General features: G+C 40.8%; 1 protein-coding gene across 1 annotated transcript in view; it reads right to left on the bottom strand.

Annotated features, from left to right (window-relative positions):
* Positions 1–20455, bottom strand: part of dock1 (dedicator of cytokinesis 1) — a 592086-nt gene that overhangs the window by 396242 nt on the left and 175389 nt on the right. The gene's annotated exons all lie outside the window — the stretch shown is intronic.

Raw genomic sequence — 20455 nt, 5'->3', positions numbered from 1 at the left:
GCGCTGGTGAGCCACCACTGCAATCCATGTGGCATAGATGCATCAATTCACCATTAAGTAGGGAATTACAGGACTTTGACTCATTATTCAAAAAGAAAAGATGATATAATTCCAAGTCAGGATAAGACCATAAGACATAGGAGCAGAAGTAAGGCCACTCGGCCCATCGAGTCCACTCGCCATTCAATCATGGCTGATGGGCATTTCAACTCCACTTACCCACATTCTCCCCGTAGCCCTTAATTCCTTGTGACATCAAGAATTTATCAATTTCTGCCTTGAAGACATTTAGCGTCCCAGCCTCCACTGCACTCTGCGGCAATGAATTCCACAGGCCCACCACTCTCTGACTCAAGAAATGTCTCTGCATTTCTGTTCTGAATTTACCCCCTCTAATTCTAAGGCTGTGTCCACGGGTCCTCGTCTCCTCGCCTAACAGAAACAATTTCCTAGCGTCCACCCTCTCCAAGCCATGTTTTATCTTGTAAGTTTCTATTAGATCTCCCCTTAATCTTCTAAACTCCAATGAATACAATCCCAGGATCCTCAGCCGTTCCTATGTTAGGATGGCATGTGACAGAGGTAAACTTTATATTCTTATGTTTTCTTATGTATCCGTTGCCTTTTCTCCTCAGTGATAGGGGCTGCAGGTTTGAAAGGTGATGTCAAAGGAGACTTGGATTAGATTAGATTACATTACAGTGTGGAAACAGGCCCTTCGGCCCAACAAGTCCACACCGACCCGCCAAAGCGCAACCCACCCAGACCCCTACATTTACCCCTTACCTAACACTATGGGCAATTTAGCATGGCCATTTCACCTTACCTGCACATCTTTGGACTGTGGGAGGAAACCGGAGCACCCGGAGAAAACCCACGCAGACACAGGGAGAACGTGCAAACTCCACACAGTCAGTCGCCTGAGGCGGGAATTGAACCGGCCTCTGGCGTAATGTGTGGCTGCTTTGCATGGTGTGGATGGAGCACACTGCTGCCAAAATATGCTGGTCATAGATTGGATGCCACTCTAGTGAACTGCTTATTCCTTGATTGTTCTATTGTTATTGCACCCATTCAGGAAATTGAGCATACTCCATCACGCTCCCTGATTGTGCCTTGTGAACACATGGTTTTGGAGAGTCAGATATTAGCTACAGAATTCCCAGCCTCTAATATACCCTTATAGTTACAGTCATATTGGACTCAAAACATTACCTTGATTCTCTCTCCACATATGCTGACAGACCTACTGAGATTTTACGGCACTTTGTTTTTATTTTAAATGGCTGGTCCATTTGAATTTCTGGTTAAAGATTACCCCAGCAACCTAACTGCATTGAATATTAAGGTAAAATGGTTGGCTGTTCTCTTGTGGCAAATAGTCATTATCTATGTGGGTGGTGCAAACATTATTTGTTGATTGCAAATTTGAATGCTGTGCAGTCTTTCCTCATGCAAGTTTGGCCTGCATCAGTATCTGAGAAGTTGGGAATTGCAATGAATTCTGCAACCATCAGTTAACTGTTTGAATTCCTGTGGGAAACACCTACAGCAACATCCTGAGGCTCTGAAAACTGGCTTCCAAAAAACAACCAGAATCATCTTCCTTTATGTTCAATATAACTTCACTCAGTTGGAACATTTCTCCTTTAACTTCAGTGATATGAATTTTATTAGGGATTCCTGATACTACAGGGAAAGGCTGAATAGGCTGGAGCTGTTTTCCCTGGACCGTCAGAGGCTGAGTGGTAATCTTGTAAAGGGCTGTAAAATCATGAGGCACGGATAGGGGTAAATCAACAAGGTATTTTCCCAGGATGGGGGGAATCCAAAACTAATGCGCTGCTTTAAGGTGAGAGAGGAAGGATTTAAAAGAGACCTAAGGGGCAACGTTTTCACGCTGAGGGTGATGAGTGTATGGAATGAGCTGCCAAAGAAAGTGGTGGAAGCCAATATAATTACAACAGTTAAAATGTATATGGATGGGCAAATGAATAGGTTTAGAGGGATATGGGGCAAATGCTGGCAAGTGAGACTAGATTTATTTAGGATTTCTGGTCGGCATGGATGAGTTGGACCGATGGGTCTGTTTCCATGCTGTACATCTCTATGACTCTAAATGCTACCTTGATTTCAAGGGCAGTTACTTCCAAATAATCTCTCAAATTCAGCTTTTTTGACTACATTTGAGCCAAGGCGCAAATGACTACATTTTGACTACATTTGAATCATTAGGAGAAAGTGAGGACTGCAGATGCTGGAGTACCAGAGTTGAAAAATGTGGTGCTGGAAAAACACAGCTGGCCAGGCAGCATCCGAGGAGCAGGAGAATCGATGTTTCGGGCATAAGCCCTTCTTCAGGAATGGGAATTCCTGAAGAAGGACTTATGCCAGAAACGTCGATTCTCCTGCTCCTCGGATGCTGCCTGGCCAGCTGTGTTTTTTCAGCACCACATTTTTCAATTCTAATGAATCATTAGCCTGGCATCCCTCGGGGAACTCAACCTGAACATCAGTAAGCAGATTACTACTGTGTTAGTGCCACTTGATAGCACTGAGGGTGACAACCTCCATCATTTTGCTGATAATTGAGGGTAGAATGATGGCATTGTTATTGAAAGGAATGAATTCAGCCTGCTTCTGCAGACTTGGCATTCTTGAGCCACTTTCCACATTGTCAGGCAGTTGCTAGCATTGGGATTCTACTGAAGAAGCATGGCTGGGAGTTAGGCTAGTTCTAGAGCACATCTTTATTCCTTAGCAAAAGTCTTGACAGAGCAATTGCATTTGCAGTATCCAGTACATTCAGTCATTTCTTAAAATGAAGTGGAGTGAATCAAATTGGCTGAAGACTGACAATACTTGATGCTGGAAACCTCACAAGGAGGCCGAGATGGATCAACAACTTTTAACTGAAGATCACAAAGGATACATAGAACAGAAAGAGGCTATTCAGCCTCACTAATCCCTGCCAGTACTCCATGTTCGCCTGCTCTTATCTTTCCAAGTTTAAATTTACCATCACAACTCTCTATTTTCTTATGCTTGTCCAGTCTTCTCTTAAATGCATTGCTATGGTCACTTGATTTTGCATTAGCAAAAGAAAGAAGCTGGTCATTGACTTCAGGAAGTGGAACGGAGGGCATGTGGAGATGTTGAGAGGGTCAAGGTTCCTGGGAGTGACAATCAGTAACAATCTGCCCTGGTGCACCCACATTGACACTATGATCAAGAAAGACTGATGTGCCTCTACTTCCCCAGAAGACTAAGGAAATTCAGCATGCCCATAATGACTTTTACAAATGTTTATAGTCGCATCTGGATCCATCACAGCATGGTGTGGCAACTGTAGTTCTCAAGACTGCAAGAAACTACAGAGTTGTGAACACAGCCCAGGTCCATCACAGCCTCTTCTCCACTGACTTCATCTATACTTCATTTTGCATCGGAAAAGCAACCAACACCAAAGACCCCTCTACTCCAGTTATATTCTCTTCCACCGCTTTCCATCAGGCAGAAGGTATATAATCTGAAAATACATACAAACAGATTCAAGAACAGCTTCTTCCCCACTGTTACCAAACATTTGAATGGACCTCTTAAATGTTAACACTAATCTCCCTCTGCACCATCTCAGCAGCTGTAACACTGTATCCTGTTCTGCAACCCTGATGCATTTGTGCAATATGATCTGCCGACAAAGCACATAACACTTTTCATTGTACCTCAGGTAATGGATCAATTTTTTTTTTAAAAGCGTTCCCTTTGCCTTGAGGTGAGACAAGATATTCTAAAAATAGGGATAGAGAAGTCACAATAAACACCCAGTTTGTTATGGGATCAAAATGCCACCAGGAATAGAAACTGAAAAGAAATCTACTGAAATACTAAATGTTAGTATTAACACTTCACAGCATCTCAGGAAAAAAAAAGGCAACTGCTTCCTGAGAAGCAGAGACAAAGATGATACTGCTGTATAGAAGCAGAAAAGGACTGTTTTTCACAAACAACTAAGCAGGATGCTGCTTCTTCCAAAAAAATACAAAACATGGACGGACATAGACTAATGAGCCAAGGAAGATTGGTACCTGGTAATCAGCTACAGGGTTCCTCGCTTCCATTTAACCTGATGCCAGGAGACTTATTTGGTTCTGGAATCAAGGTTGAAAACACTCAGCGTCATTCTGTCGCTTCTGGATACCACTGCTAAGTCTGTTCTGCTGGTGGAACTGTAGCTGTTGCTTGACTGGTCTGAGAAAAAGCTCTCAATTTCAAAATAAGTCCTCAGATATGAGTGAGGAAGATTTTACATGGTCAATGTAGCATGGTGTGTCATTGTTGTTTCCAGTGTCATTTTTCAAAATGTGTTAAAGGAAGAACTACTGGAAATAAGTAATTATGTTTAGCTTTTATTTGATGGGAAAAGCAAGTTAAGAATAATAAATACTAACCGTCTTTCTCTCTCTCTGGACTCGCATTCCACCTACTACTTACTCCTTTACCCATCCCATCTTGACTTCAGCATATATACCACCTTTGCCTACCTACAATCAGTTCCGAAGAGGAGTCACTGAACCCAAAACATTAACACTGCTTTCTCTCCACAGATATTGCCAGACTAGCTGAGTTTCTTCAGAAATTTATGTTTTTACTAATAGTTCATGAATTTTACATATGCATTTGGAAAGCATACTTTATTCAGCTTGCACATTTAATATCCTCACTTACAGGGAAGTATGTTGTTCCGTTTAGATAGCAGGTGATGATCAAGTTTCTTGCTGTGTATAATTCCTCAAGATTCAATGTTTACTCTTCCACTTGTCACTTTACCAAATGGCCAATCAAAAGAGACAAAGAAGAAACACCCACCAATCGCCTAGATGTTTTCCTATGACACCGCACTTCGGCCCCAATAGGTTAAAAACAGATTGAAGGAGCTCTGTCCTCGGGTTTTTATTTCCCCCTCCCATTGCCTTTCACGATGAGGGAGAACCTGCCATGCAGGTCTGCTGTCCCAGTCTACTTCACTGTGATGCTGACTTGCTGCATATGCTTCCCAATTTTTAAATAGGCCAACACACTTCTTAGCACACTCTCTGTTAAATCAACGCTTGTTTACAGTTGTATAATTCCTAGGTTGCATACATCTTTTAGGCACAAATGTTCACAGTCCAGAGGTTGCTGAAGGACCACCCCTCCCCACTCATCAAAAGATGACCTGATACCCTCTGCAATAAAAAGTGCCCTGAACGCTGAGGCCTCCTCGGACCATATCTTCAGGGTACTTCAGTCAAAGGGGCCTCTGACTATCCAAGAGAGAATGCACTGACAACATACATACTAAAAGATCTAATCTTCACTCTCTGGGTTCCAGACACCAGAAATGCCAAAACCTGATTTCAATGGAGACAGCTGGCATATAACTGGATAGATGCCTCTGGGTACTGTGAATTTACAAATTAAGGAGCTATCCAAATCTCACACCTGCAAAAATTAGCAATGCCGAATTAATTAGCAGAATCTGGAAGATTTCTTCTGGCATTTGGGACACAGCCGAGACATTTTCTCTCATAGCAAAAATCAGAACCCAAGTGACTAATTCCATTTTAAACCAAATGTAATAGTTCAGACTGGCTAGCTTTATTTGAATTAATTTACACTGGAATAGGAATACCTTAATCTTGTTTCAATTTGGTATTTCATACGATTAGAACGTATAAAGTTAATATGAGTTAGCACCATAGACTGTGGTATATGAACCAAATTGAATCCTCAGACAGACTGATTAGATATGCATCTCTTCCCTCTGCCTCATTGGTATTATTCCCACATTTATTCCAAGGGCAGGCATTTTTCCCTTGTGCCCTGCTGAATGCTCAATGGTAATATTAATCAATTGAGCCAAGAACAAGTAACAAAGGGCAACTTTTTTTTATTTAAACTATTTTTCTCAAACTGTTCATATATGTTATTACACACCTCTGGAGCAGGCAGGATTTGAACCCGTGCATCATGGTTAAGGATTAGGGAGACTACCACTAATCCTACACGAGGACCACGAAGGGCTGCTTAAATGCTCCCTCTGATTAAAATCTTAAGGATCTAATCGACAAGACGCATAGGCTCATAGAGTCATAGAGATGTACAGCGTGGAAACAGACCCTGCGGTCCAACCAGTCCATGCCAACCAGATATTCCAACCCAATCTAGTCCCACCTGCCAGCACCCGGCCCATATCCCTCCAAACCCTTCCTATTCATATACCCATCCAAATGCCTCTTAAATGTTGCAATTGTACCAGCCTCCACCACTTCCTCTGGCAGCTCATTCCATACACCTGGGGTGGCACGGTGACTTAGCAGTTAGCACTGCTGCTTCACAGCACCAGGGTCCCAGGTTCAATTCCGGCCCCAGGTGACTGTCTCTGTAGAGTTTGCACATTCTCCCAGTGTCTGCATGGGTTTCCTCCGGGTGCTCCGGTTTCCTCCCACAGTCCAAAGATGCGCAGGTCAGGTGAATTGGCCATGCTAAATTACCCATAGTGTTAGGTGCTTAAGTCAGAGGGAAATGGGTCCCGGTGGGTTGGTTTTCAGAAGGTCGGTGTGGACTGGTTGGGCCAAAGGGCCTGTTTCCACACTGTAGGGAATCTAATCTATGCCCTCTAGTTCTGGACTCCCCCACCCCAGGGAAAAGACTTTGCCTATTTACCCTATCCATGCCCCTCAATTTTGTAAACCTGTATAAGGTCACCCCTCAGCCTCCGACACTCCAGGGAAAATAGCCCCCGTCTGTTCAGCCTCTCCCTATAGCTCAAGTCCTCCAACCCTGGCAACATCCTTGTAAATCTTTTCTGAACCTTTTCAGTTTCACATCTTTCCAATAGGAAGGAGACCAGAATTGCATGCAATATTCCAACAGTGACTTAACCAATGTCCTGCAGCCACAACATGACCTCCCAACTCCTAAACTCAATACTCTGACCAATAAAAGAAAGCATACCAAATGCCTTCTTCACTATCCTATCCACCTGCAACTCCACTTTCAAGGAGCTATGAACCTGCACTCCAAGGTCTCTTTGTTCAGCAACACTCCCTAGGACCTTAACATTAAGTGTATAAGTCCTGCTAAGATTTGCTTTCCCAAAATGCAGCACCTTGCATTTATCTGAATTAAACTCTATCTGCCAGTTCTCAGCCCATTGGCCCATCTGATCAGGATCCCGTTGTAATCTGAGATAACCTCCTTTGCTGTCCACTACATGTCCAATTTTGGTGTCATCTGCAAATTTACTAACTATACCTATTATGCTCACATCCAAATCATTTATATAAATGATGAAAAGTAGTGGAACCAGCACTGATCCTTGTTGGACACCTTTCATGTCTAAACAAATTTCTCACATGTAAGCTGTTCCTCCAAGATGTTCAAAAGTTCTGATATTCTTTGCTATTAGGTAATTATCTTACTGTGTTTTCACCAGTCCCAGCTCTGTTGGTTGCTATATAGTCTTTGAGCCAGAGAGTCTAACTTCCACTCCAGAGACCAGAGTTCAAAAATAAAGGTTGACAATCCTAGGTTTCTTTCACTCTCAGCGGGATGTTAAACATCACACAGCTCTATCTTGTGGAATAGTTCAGACTTGGAAGTTCTCCCTGGTTTTCTGGCTAACAAAGTCAACATCACTAAAATAGTTTATTCAGCACTATCACATTCCTGTTTGTAGGTGTTCACAGCATGCTAATTAGTTGAACATTCCCTCCATTATCCAATTTATGAAATTGCAACAAATATTCAACTGGCTATAATGTGGGATATCCCAAATTTATGAAAGGTCACTATAGTAAACATTTTATTAAATGACACTTATGGGACCAGGAGTGCACTGATGGATCAAATATTCCAGTTGATCAAGAGGCCCACATAATGTACAAACACACAATTAAATAATAGAAATGTAATGCAGAGGTATATACATCACTTTATTGACAGCATAAGTCACCTAAAAAAAAATGAAACTCTGCCTTAAATAAAACTTTAGTGGACAGCCTTCACACTCTCACCTTCACACTCTAAGCTGACTACTCTAGCATTGTGGAGATTGCTATAATATAGTAAACCTCCAGTATTTGAGGTATATAATTTTTGCTTGTTTATCAAGAATCCAATTTCGTAAGCTGCCATTTAAAACAAAGTTTGTTGTGCTTAAATACAAATCTTTCCTCCTTTTATTTTAACACCATGAGTCCTCAGACTCCAGATATCCAAGTTACCTTGGCTTTCAGTTACAGACATACGAACTTTGCGACAAAAATCCTAAAAGGGTGCCCCAGCATCAGCATCATAGTCTGTAAAAGAGCAGTTGCAAAGCTGGTCATATAGCTTCAGGAGTCTGGTGTCAGACATTCAAGTAGCATGTCCTGTCCAATGGAGTTGGTTTTGAGTGATTTGATAGAGATACTGAGCACGTGAATGCTGGGTTGCCTGTCTTGCCAGCCAATTTGGAGAACCTTGCAAAGGTATCAGTGAGACTTCTCAACTGTTTTGAAGTGCCTACTGTGCACTGTCCAAATCTCCAAAGCACATAGGAGCATTGACTAAATGGCCTTCTTAATTAAACAAGCAAAAAACTAAGATTTGTTTTGAACCAGCTCCCATCGGATAATAACTTGCCTCATCAAATAAGATGAATGGTGAGATCCTGGAAAATGTATGTCATTTTATATATCTTGAAAGCTTTACCTCAAGGAAGTTAGACATAAATGACAAAATTTGACATAAGTTCCGATATGCCAGCTCAGTCAGCAGCCAACTTAGAAAATAATATTTGAGGATCAGGATGTTAAACCCAAAACTAAGGTTGCAGTTTACCAGGAAGTGGCGATAGTGTTAAAATTTAAGCATAATGTTGGAGTCACAGTACAAAATGACATGATGAAAGACAAATGCTGTGCAAGTTGGTCAAGAGAAGCAAACAAGATAGATCAGAGTTGCCATCAATTAATCTTATGCCACAGTGGCTGTTGAGTGGAGACATATGAAATAGAGACAGTCCAACGTACCAGTAAACATAAAAATCATTCATGAGGAAAAAAATGACAAAAACTTTTCCAAGTTTGAATCTGCAAATAATCAAACAAACCATATAAAGTTTTTCAGAAGACCACCTTTTCATTGGCACAAAAGATCATTTGAATTATTCAACAACAATCTGCGCCAATTGTGACTCAGTTAGTAAAGTTCAGCCCCTTGAGTTATAAGGTTCTGGTTCAAGTCCCATTCCAGGACTCTCATGCAAAACCCAAAGCTGACAATCCAGTGCTACTGAGGGAGCACTAAAGACCCATCTACTTGCTTGGTTAGACATAAAGGTCCTAAGTCAGTACTTCAAAGAAGAGGAGAGGTTTACAGGCTGTTCTGCTGTAACGCGTTCTCTGCGAACCCACGCTACAGAAAATTGTGCTATGGAAAATCACACTGTACAAGATCGCTATAGAAAATCATTATCCCCATTCAGTAGAAAGTTCACATTATCCAAACAGCGTCCACAATTCGTCAATTGAGTTATATCCAATTGATGTTATTGAAACATGTGTTATACCAGAACAACCTTTACTGGTAATCTCAGTGATCCCCTTAATCAACATTACAAAAATATTATTTCAATATGTTTGTAGGTATTTTTATATGCATATTGGCTCCCACATTTTACAACACAACAGCAACCAAACTTCAAAGTACTTCACTGCTCATAAAATGCTTGGAGACATTCAGGAGTCTTGAAAGTACTCTGTAAATGCAAGCTTTCCTTTTGAATAGAAAATTGTATTTCTAATATATCTGTGAAATAATTGTCAGGAAACTACCACCGAGGTCTAGCATTTTTAAAAGAACAGAATAATAAACAACAAAATACTGCTTCATTTAAGAAATATTATGGAAATGCAAATTATTAGCTGGGCGCAACATAGCATCTCAGTGTGCAAAAATACCTTTTGTTTAATGTTTGATAGGAAACTATAAATTAGTAGACAAAGAGCAGAAGGAAGGGAGCAAAAGTATACCGGTTCCTCTGAGAAATATAGATAGAGGTAACACAGAAGAGGTCAATGGGTAAAAAGATTTTCAGAGGACATGGGTGCTGTTGTTGGTGGGGAAGTCCTGATGGTGAATAAACAATGAAATCCCATGTCAAAGAACAGATGTTTTTGAGCATAAATGCAGAGCTAAACACCAGACCTTGTAAAAACTTCGCTGCTGAACAAGAATTTCAGCAGATAAGAGGTAGAGTGTGCAAGAGTGAAAGTGGGAGTGCACAAGGGAGACAGAATGAAGTCCTGGGTCTGAATGAGAATGTAAGACATGATGTTTCGGATTTCAAGTGTATAAAGGATAGCGATTAAGGAGGTAATATTGCTTCTTGAGATGTTGATTATGTCCTGCTCTAAAATGGAACTCAAACAAATGAGGAAGAATTAACCACTCTCAGCACAAGTTCTGTCTATCTCAACCTTCATCAACATGCCTGCTACATGCAGTTGAACTAGCATTGATCTTATAATGGCCTTGATAAATCAATAACCTAAATTTTTTTTGTGTTTCAAAGGAATCTTTCCAGGTAAGATTTCCAGGTTTACCCATCGTCTCAAGTATGATGCATGATGATGTCAATTAACAATGATTAGCTATCCCTGTTCATTCCACAGATACAAGACTGAGAATGATTAATAACTTAGCATTATGCATCCTCAAACGTTTGAATAATCTTTATAACAGGACATAGTCAAAAAAAATTTATCTGTTGAGAATTGAATACAAGTAACAAAGAATATAATCTGAGTACATCTATGTCAGCCCATTTTCTTTGACTTGAAAAAGGCATCAAGAGTCAGGTAAAAAGGCACCTTCACATCACACAATTCCTGACGCAGAGTGGAATTTTGTTTCTATACAGTAGTATAAGAGAAGTTTGCATGCAACAAAGCTAACTAGGAACCTATTAAATCAGCTGCAAAACTGAAGCTTGTTAACAGTAATCCAAAAATTGTAATTTTTGCATATATCATTCCACAAATATTGTTACATTAGAACAGGAAGCATGCAAATTTAACTGTGTGGAGTTCTATTACAATACTAATACAATAAAAGGATGCTCTCCTTACATGCGCTTTGAATCAATTCCACTGAAGTGAGTCAGAAAAAGGGACAAATTTGTAAAAATCTGAGCAACATTTACTACCTTAAAATTAGATGATATGCATACTTTAACCAAGATGCAATTTAAGCATCATGGAACATTAAATATTTTCCTCACACCGAACAATAATTTCATGTCCTCCTTCTGAATTTATAACAAACTCCAAAACTCTGATCATTTATATTATAGTGAATGTTTTTGCTATCTAGAACAAATTAGAAGTTAAATGAAATAATTCAACTGCAGTGACAGATAACATACAAGAACATATGAATTAGGAGGAGGAGCAGATCAGTCAGCTGATGGGATTGTTGCCTCAACTCCAATTTCCTGCCTATGTCGATATCATTGAACATACAAACAAGGAACAAGAATAGGCCACATGGCATTTCAAACTTGCTCCACTATTCAATAAGATCATCTGCTCTGATTTTAACCTCAAGTCTACATTCCTGTATACATCCATTAATCTTTCATTTCCTTGCTTATCAAAAATCTACTATCACCTTAAAAAATATTCAAAGTTTCTAGATCCACTGCCTTTTGAAGGAAGGAGTTTCAAAAACACACAAGCATCTCAGATTCTTTTCCTTATTTGTTTTAAATGGGTGGCCATTATTTTTAAACTATGATCCCTAGTTCTAGATTTCCCTAAAAGAGAAAAAATCCTTTCAACATTCATCCAGTCAAGTCACCTCAGGATTTCATGTTTCAATTAAGTCACCTCTCATTTTCTTAAAACTCCAGAAGATACAGGTTTTGGCCTTTCTTTTATAAGGCATTATTTCTTTCTTCATTATAGGCCTTAGCCTAGTAAACATTCCCTGAAATGCTTCCAATTCTCAAGGGACAGCATCAACCGCCAGAGGTCATTGTACACATTGGTAGCAATGACATAAGTAGAAAAAGGAATGAGTTTCAACAGAGTGAAATTAGGAAGTTAGGCAAAAGGTTAAAAAGGAGGACCTCAAAAGGTAGTAATATCTGGATTGCTCCTGGTGCCACGTGTGAGTGAGATAAGGAATAGGAGGATAATGAAGTGCAGATGAATTCGGGGCTGAGCAGCTGGTGCAGGGAGCTAGGATTCAGATTTCTGTATCATTGGGTTCAGTTCTGGGGCAGAGGTGACATGCACATGAGGAACGAGTTGCACATGAACTGGAGGGGGACTAATATCCCGGCGGGGAAATTTGGGAGGATTTAAACTAATCTGGCAGAGAGGTGAAACTCCAAATGGTAGTGAGGCAAAAAGAGAAATTTGAAGCGAGTGCAGAAGTTAAAGAGAGCAAGTTAAATAGACAGACAGGCAAGAGCACAACAGGTGCTCTTGAGTGAAGACTGATGAATGAAACTACTTATTTCAAAGTAAGAAGCCTGACAGATAAGGCAGATGAACTCAAGGCATCGATGAGAACATTGGACTGGGATATCATAGCTATTCCAGAACCATGGCTGAAGGAGGGACAAGACTGGCAGAGTAAGTGGTAGGGGAAGGTACAATTACAACATTTAAAAAGACATTTGGACAGATTTTTATAGCACCACACTCTTCGACTCTGATCTCCAGCATCTAGAGTCCTCACTTTCTCGTAGTTCATTATGACCTTACTGTGAAACCTCTTCCAAGAATGCCTACCTTGAAGGTCTCTCCTCCGCCCTCTATAAGGATCTCAATGAGTCTCTCTCACACTGCACCCCCCAGGTCGTCATCCTCAGCACCTGCCTGCAGAACGGACTGATCCCACACAGACTTTGGACTATATTCAGACCATCACAATTTGAACCTGACCACGTCAATCAGTACGTACAACAAATCCAAAGCCTCCAGAAACTATTCTCCTTCTGGATCCTCCACTCCACATTTGCAGCAATGTGGATTTCACTAGTTTCCTCATTTCCCCTACTCCCACCTTCTCCCAGATCCAACCTTCCAACTCTGCACCACTCTCTTGAATCATCCATATTCCTTTCCACCTATCCGCTCCATCCTCCTCTCCATCACCCCCCACCTTCCTCCACTTATCGCATTCACAGCTACCTTCCTCCCAGTCTGACCCTCCCTCCCTTTATCTCTCAGCCCCCTTGGGCCACCTCCTCATTCCTGATGAAGGGCTTATGCTCGAAACATTGACTCTCCTGCTCCTCAGATGCTGCCTATGCTTTTTCAGCACCACACTCTTCGACTCTGATCTCCAGCGTCTGCAGTCCTCACTTTCTCCAAGTTGAGGGATAGTAAAGGTTTAGAGGAATGCGGGCCAAATGCAAACAATGGGACTAGCTCAGTTTAGAAAATCTGGTCAACATGGATATGTTGGGCCAAAGGGCCTGTTACCATGCTGTATGTATCTATAACGTAAATACAGTGATCAGTACTGTACACATTATTCCAAAAATGGTCTCACCAATGCCTTGTATAATTGAATCATTAATCCTTTACTCTTGCATTCAATTCCCCTTGCAGTAAAATAGAAGATTCCATTAGATTTTTTGATCACTTGCTATACTTGCATACTAAGTTCTGTGATTTATGTATTAGGACACCAGATCTCTCTGAATCTCAAAGCTCTACAGCTTTTATTTAGATAATAGGTTTCTTTTTTATTTTTTCTGTTAAAATGGTCAATTCTACACATTCCCTCATCATATCACTTGCCAAATTATTGACCACTCACTTAACCTACCTACAACCCTTTATGTGCTTCTTTCGTCATTTTCAAGCTCATGTTCCTACCTATCTTTCTCATCAGTAAATTTAGTTTCCATACTTTTGGTTCCTTTATCCAAATAATTCATGTAAATTGTTAAGGTTGAGGCCCCAGTACCAACGTCACATCTTGCCAGTCTAAAAAAAGACCCACTTATCCCAATTCTCTGCTTCCTGTTAACCAGCCAAACATCTATCCTTGCCAAAATGTTATTCATCAGGTTCTATTTTCCACAATACCTTCTGATGTGGAACTTCGCAAATGCATCCTGGAAATCTAAATACAACACATTCACTGCTTTCCCTTTTACCACAGCACAAATTACGTCTTGAAATAATTCTGATAAATTTGGACAGCATGTTTTGCCTTTGACAAATCCATATTGATTCTGCCCGAATATCCTGACCGGTTATAACATCTTTAACAACAGCTTCTAATGAGTTACACTAGCTATTTTCCAACATAAAGGAATCTTCTCTAAATCTAATGAGTTTTGGAAATAAAAAACAAACACATCAAAACATCAAGACAGAGGTGAGGAAACTTTATTTTCTCTCAGAGGGTTATTGGTCTTTGGAATTCCTTTCTTCAAAAGGCAGCAGACGCAGAATCTTTAAATATTTTTTAAAGAAGAGGTAAATAGACTCTTGATCACCAAGGGGATGAAAGAATATCAGGGATATGCAGGAATATATTTAAGTTCATAAGATATTAGGAGCAGAATTAGGCCATTTGGCCCATCAATTCTGTTCCACCATTTGATTATGCCTAATATGCTCAACCCCATTTTCCTGCCTTCTCTCCAGATCTCTTCAACCCATTACCACTTAAAATCTGTCTAACTCCTCCTTAAATTTACTCATTGTCCCAGCATCCACTGCACTTTGGGGTAGTGAACTCCACAGATTCACAACCCCTTTGGGAGTAGTTTCTCCTCAACTCTGTTTAAAATTTGCTACCCCTTATCCTAAGCCTATGACTTCTCGTCCTAGAATGCCCCACAAGAGAAAGCATCTGCTCCACATCTATTTTATCCATACCTTTTATCATCTTGAATACCTCAATTTAATCTCCCCTCATTCTTCTAATTTCCAGAGAATATAGGCTTAAACTGTTCAATCTCTCTTCATGCAACAAACCCTCATCAGTGGGGTCAATGATTGAACCACCTCTGAACCGTCTCCAATGCCACCACATCTTTCCTCACACAAGGGGACCAAAACTGTGCACAATACTCCAGGTGTGGTCTCACCAATACCTTGTATAGATGTAATTTATACTTCCTTACCTTTGTATTCTATTCCTTTAGCTCTAAAAGCCAACATTTCATTCACTTTCTTTGTTATCTGCTGTACACGCAAACTAGCTTTCTGTGACTCATGAATGAGTATACGTAGGTCCCCCTGCACCACAGCACCCTGAAGTTTCTCCCCATTAAGATAATAGGTCGCCTTCCCATTTCTTCAGCCCAAATGCATGACTACACACTTTTCCATAATAAACTCCATCTTGCCATAATTTGGCCTACTCTCCGAACACATCTCTATCCAATTGTAAGGTTGTTTCCTCATTGTAATCCCACCTATTGTTGTGTCGTCACAAATTTAGCTATAGAGCCTTCTGATCCAAGTCATTAATTTAGACTGTAAATAGCTGGGATCCAAGGACCGAATTCTGTGGCATCCACGAGTTATATCTTGCCATCCAGAAAAAAAAAACATTTATCTTGACTCTCTGTCTTCTGTCCATCAGCCAGTCATCTATTCAGGCTAATAAATTACCCCTATTCCCACATAATCCAACGTGGTGAATTAAGCTTTTGTGCAGCACCTTATCAAATGTCTTCCAAAAGTCCAAATAAATTAAGCCTACAGCATCCCCATTATCGACTTTGCTCATTACAGTTGAGGTTAAGATCAGATCAGCTATATTGTTCATTAGTTGAGCAGGCTGGAAGCGCTGAGCGATCTATTCCTGTTCCTTGTTTGCATATTTATTTTTAGAAAAGTAACTAATGAGACAGATTAATATACTAGGATGAAATCCATCAGGATCTGGAGACTTCTCAACTCACAGCTCTAACAATTTACTCAGTACTTCCTTGGTAATTGTAATTTTCTTGAGTTCCTCTCTTTCTTTCAATTCCTGATTTACAGGAATTTCCAGGGTGTTTCTTGCATCTTTAGTGAAGGCTGATCCAAAATATCTGTTCAATTTGTCTACCAACTCTTCCTTCTCCACTACTAATTTCCCAGCCTCACTTTCTTTATTGGATCAATACTTAGTTAATTTTTCTTTTTAAATATCTTAAGAATCTATCCCTGTTTTTATATTTTTAGCTAACTTTCTCTTGTACTCTGATTTTCCTTCCTTAATCTTTTAGTAATGCTTTTTTTGATTTAATTATTCCTTTCTTTTACCTTCTGCTCACTCTTTTGACCTGCCACCTATCTTTGCACAATATATCTTTGCTTTAGAGTTTAATACTACCTTCGACTTTTTAAAATTAACCGTAGATGACAGGCCCATCCTTTACAATTTTTCTTATTTATAGGAATGCATTAATTCAATTCTTCCTGGAATATCTCCTTAAAAGTTTGCCATTGTATCTCTACTGATCCATCCATTAGTCTAACCTGTCAGCTTACTTCTGCTAGCTCTGCCTCATAACCCCCCCAATTGCCCTTAGTTAAATACAAAACAGTCGTTTTGGATCAACACTTCTCTCCCTTAAAAGTCGCCAATCATTATGGTTGGTGCTATCGAGGAATGCTTTCACTATGAGTTCAGTAACCAAAGCCAGATCCAGTATAGCCTTCTCTCTGGTTGGTTCCAAGCTGGTCTAAGAAATTGTCCTGAAAATGTTCAGTCAATTCCTCATCTACACTACTTCATCTGCATCTGATTTTTCCAGTCTTCACGTAGCGTAAAATCTACCATGGTAATCGTGAGACCCTTTCACAAGCTCTTGTTGTTTCTACCTTGAAACTCTATCCGACAATATGATATTGTCAGAGGGCCTGGACACTACTCACACAAGTAACCTCTTGCTTTTACCGTTCCTCATCTCTTTCATTCTGCTTCCATAATTTAGTTTTCTGAATTTAGATCAACCTCCATTTTGTCAATACTACCTCTAACTAACACAGCCATTCCTTTCCCTTTTCCTAATCGCCTGTCCTTACTAAAAAAATCACATAGTCTTCAATATTCAAATCCCAATCTAGAGCATTCTGCAGATAAATGTATCTTCTGGCCTGTAGATTACACTTATTCATCTCAATTTGTATTACTAGTTCATCTGCTTTGTTTCAAGTGCTACATGAATTCAAATACAGCGCCTTACATTTTGTTCTTTTATAATATTTGGAACCTCCAGTCTTATCTCCTGATTTGCTCTTTGATTTGAAGTCACAGACATTGACAGGAAGGGAACAATCATTTCCTACATTAAGTCCTTTCACTGTTGCCTTTTCCCCACTCTTTGATTAACCACAAACTTCAAAATTTTGTCCCTTGCCCTCATTCTTAGTTTAAAACTCTTCTCCAGTTTTGCATTCCTCAAAAACAAATCTCAGTACGGTTCAGATGTAGACCATTCTAATGGCACACATACCATTTTCCTCAGTACAGTGGCTAGTGACGCAGGAACTGGAACCAACTAGTCCCATATGAGTCTTTTAGCCATGCATTCAGCTTTATAACATGGATGGCTGTATGTCAATTTGCATGTCGCTCAGGTAATAATCCTGACATTATTCAGAGGTGATCAAGAACTTTTGAGGTTCTACTTCTGAATTGGGCACCTAGTTCCTCACACTAGCTGGCAGAATTGCTGTGCTAGTTCTATCTCTGTCATTGGTACCTGCAAGGATCACTGAAAGCTCATCTCCAGTTCAGACCAGATAATCAGAACCATGGCATCATGTAGCAAACAGACCTGGCTGCAACTCTCACTCTTTCCTGCAACCAACACTGTCCATCCCTCTGACGATCCTGACCCCTACTGATCTACATTCCATTTGGCTCCCCCTGCTGAAATTCCTTCTTGTACCATGGTTCCATTGTCATTTAGTTCATTAATTCCACAGACAAACAAGCTGAGAGAACTGTTTTGTAGAGGAATAAGACAGTTCTATTTTCTGAAAGAAGCAAAAATAGCCTTTAGTAGCGATATACTCTTCTTGTCGGATGTGGGAGTTTAGATGTTCCTGAGGATTATATCTGCAATTAAATGCCACTGGTTGCGAATCCTATCAGATCGAATACATCAGTCGGAAAGACAGTTGGAGGCAATGAGGAATTTACAACAGCAAGGGGATGTGGCAGTTATAGGAAGGGGGAAAATTCGCAGATACAGTCACATAGATGGGTTAACTACAGGAAAGGTAAGAGAGGTCGGCAGCAAGTGCAGGAGGCTATCCCCATTTCAAACAAGAATGCTGTTTTGGAAAATGTAGGGGGTGATGGATTCTCAGGGGAATGTAGCATGAACACCAAGTTTCTGGTTTTGAGAATGGCCGCAATGCAATGAGGAGTACGTCGGGTTCCAAGAGATCAATTACTTAAGGGGATCTCCAGTCAGAGGTACAGACAGACATTTCTGTGGCCATGAGTGAAAAATCAGAATCATGTGTTGCTTCCCTGGTGCCAAAATCAAGGATGTCTCAGAGAGAGTGCAGAATGTTCTCAAGGAGGAAGAGGTGCCAGCCGGAGGTCATTGTACACATCGGAACCAAAAGCATATGAAGGGAAAAGGGCGAGATTCTGAAGGGAGATTATAGAGAGCTAGCAGGAATTTAAAAAGGAGGTCCTCGAGAGTAGTAATATCTGGAATACTCCTGATGCTGCAAGCTAGTGAAGGCAGGAATAGGATGATAGAACAGATGAATATATGGCTGGGGAGCTGGTGTATGGGAAAAGGATTTACATTTTTGAATCAGAAGAAGCTCTTTTGAGGTAGAAGTGATCTGTACAAGAAGGACAGATTGCACCTAAACTGGAAAAGGATTATATACTGGCAGGGAGATTTGCTAGAGCTGCTTGGGAGGATTTAAACTAGTAAATTTGGGGGGTGTGATCCAGGAAGGTAGTGAGGAAAGAGATCAATCTGAGACTAGTACAGTTGAGAACAAAGGCAAGTCAAACAGTCAAGGCAGGCAGGGACAAAACAGAAGAAGGTAGGACTGATAAATTAAACTGCATTTATTTCAATGCAAGAGGCCTAACAGGGAAGGCAGATGAACTCAGGGCATGATTAGGAACATAGGACTGGGAGATCATAGCAATTACAGAAACATGGCTCAAGGATGGACAGGACTGGCAGCTTAATGTTCCAGGATACACGTTACTGGAAGGACAGAAAGGGCGGCACGGTGGCACAGTGGTCAGCACTGCTGCCTCACAGCGCTAGAGACCCGGGTTCAATTCCTGCCTCAGGCGACTGACTGTGTGGAGTTTGCACCAACCGGATGCTCCGGTTTCCTCCCACAGTCCAAAGATGTGCAGGTCAGGTGAATTGGCCATGCTAAATTGCCCGTAGTGTTAGGTTAGGGGTATGGGTGAGTTGCGCTTCGGCGGGGCGGTGTGGACTTGTTGGGCCGAAGGGCCTGTTTCCACACTAAGTAATCTAATCTAAAAAAAAAGGAGGCGCTTTTGATAAGGGATAGCATTACAGCTATACGGAGGGAGGATATTCCCGGAAATACACCCAGGTGGAACTGAGAAATCAACCCTCTAATAGTCAGAGGGAAATTGAGATACAAATATTTAAGGAGACCTCAGTTATTTGTTATGGTAGGGGATTTTAACTTACCAAACATAGACTGGGACTACCATAGTGTTAAGATTTTAGATGGAGAGGGATTTGTTAAGTGTGCACAAGAAACCTTTCTGCTTCGGTATGTGGCTGTACCTACTACAGAAGGTGTAAAACTTGACCTACTCTTGGGAAATAGGCAGGGAAGGTGACTGAGGTGTCAGCAACAAAAATTCTACTAGTTTTAAAACAGTGATGGAAAAGGATAAACCAGATCTAAAAGTTGAAGTTCTAAATTGAAAAAAGGCCAATTTTGATGGTATTAGGCAAGAATTTTCAAATGCTGATTGGGGACAGATGTTCACAGGTAAAGGGACAGCTGGAAAATGGGAAGCTTCAGAAATGAGACAACTAGAGTCCAGAGAAAGCATATTCCTGTTAGAGTGAAAGGAAAGACTGGTAGTATAGGAAATGCTGGATGACAAGGTTAGCAGCATGGTGGCTCAGTGGTTAGCACTGCTGCCTCACAGCACCAGGGACTCGCGTTCAATTCCCGCCTCGGACAACTGTCTGCGTGAAGTTTGCACATTCTCCCCGTGTCTATGTGGGTTTCCTCACACAGTCCAAAGATCTGCAGGTTAGGTGAACAGGCTAAATTGCCCGTAATGTTAGGTGTAGGGGAATGTGTCTGGGTGGGTTGCTCTTCGGAGGGTCGGTGTGGACTTGTTGGGCCGAAGGGCCTGTTTCCACACTGCCGGGAATCTAATCTAATCAGAAATCAAGGATTTGGTCAAGAAA

This window comes from Chiloscyllium plagiosum, unplaced genomic scaffold, assembly GCF_037043375.1.
Source record: "Chiloscyllium plagiosum isolate Xiang-an unplaced genomic scaffold, Cpla_swu_hap1 HiC_scaffold_22, whole genome shotgun sequence".
NCBI lineage: Eukaryota > Metazoa > Chordata > Chondrichthyes > Orectolobiformes > Hemiscylliidae > Chiloscyllium > Chiloscyllium plagiosum.
The sequence above is the reverse complement of the archived record's forward strand: the minus strand, read 5'-3'. Positions and strand labels throughout refer to the sequence as shown.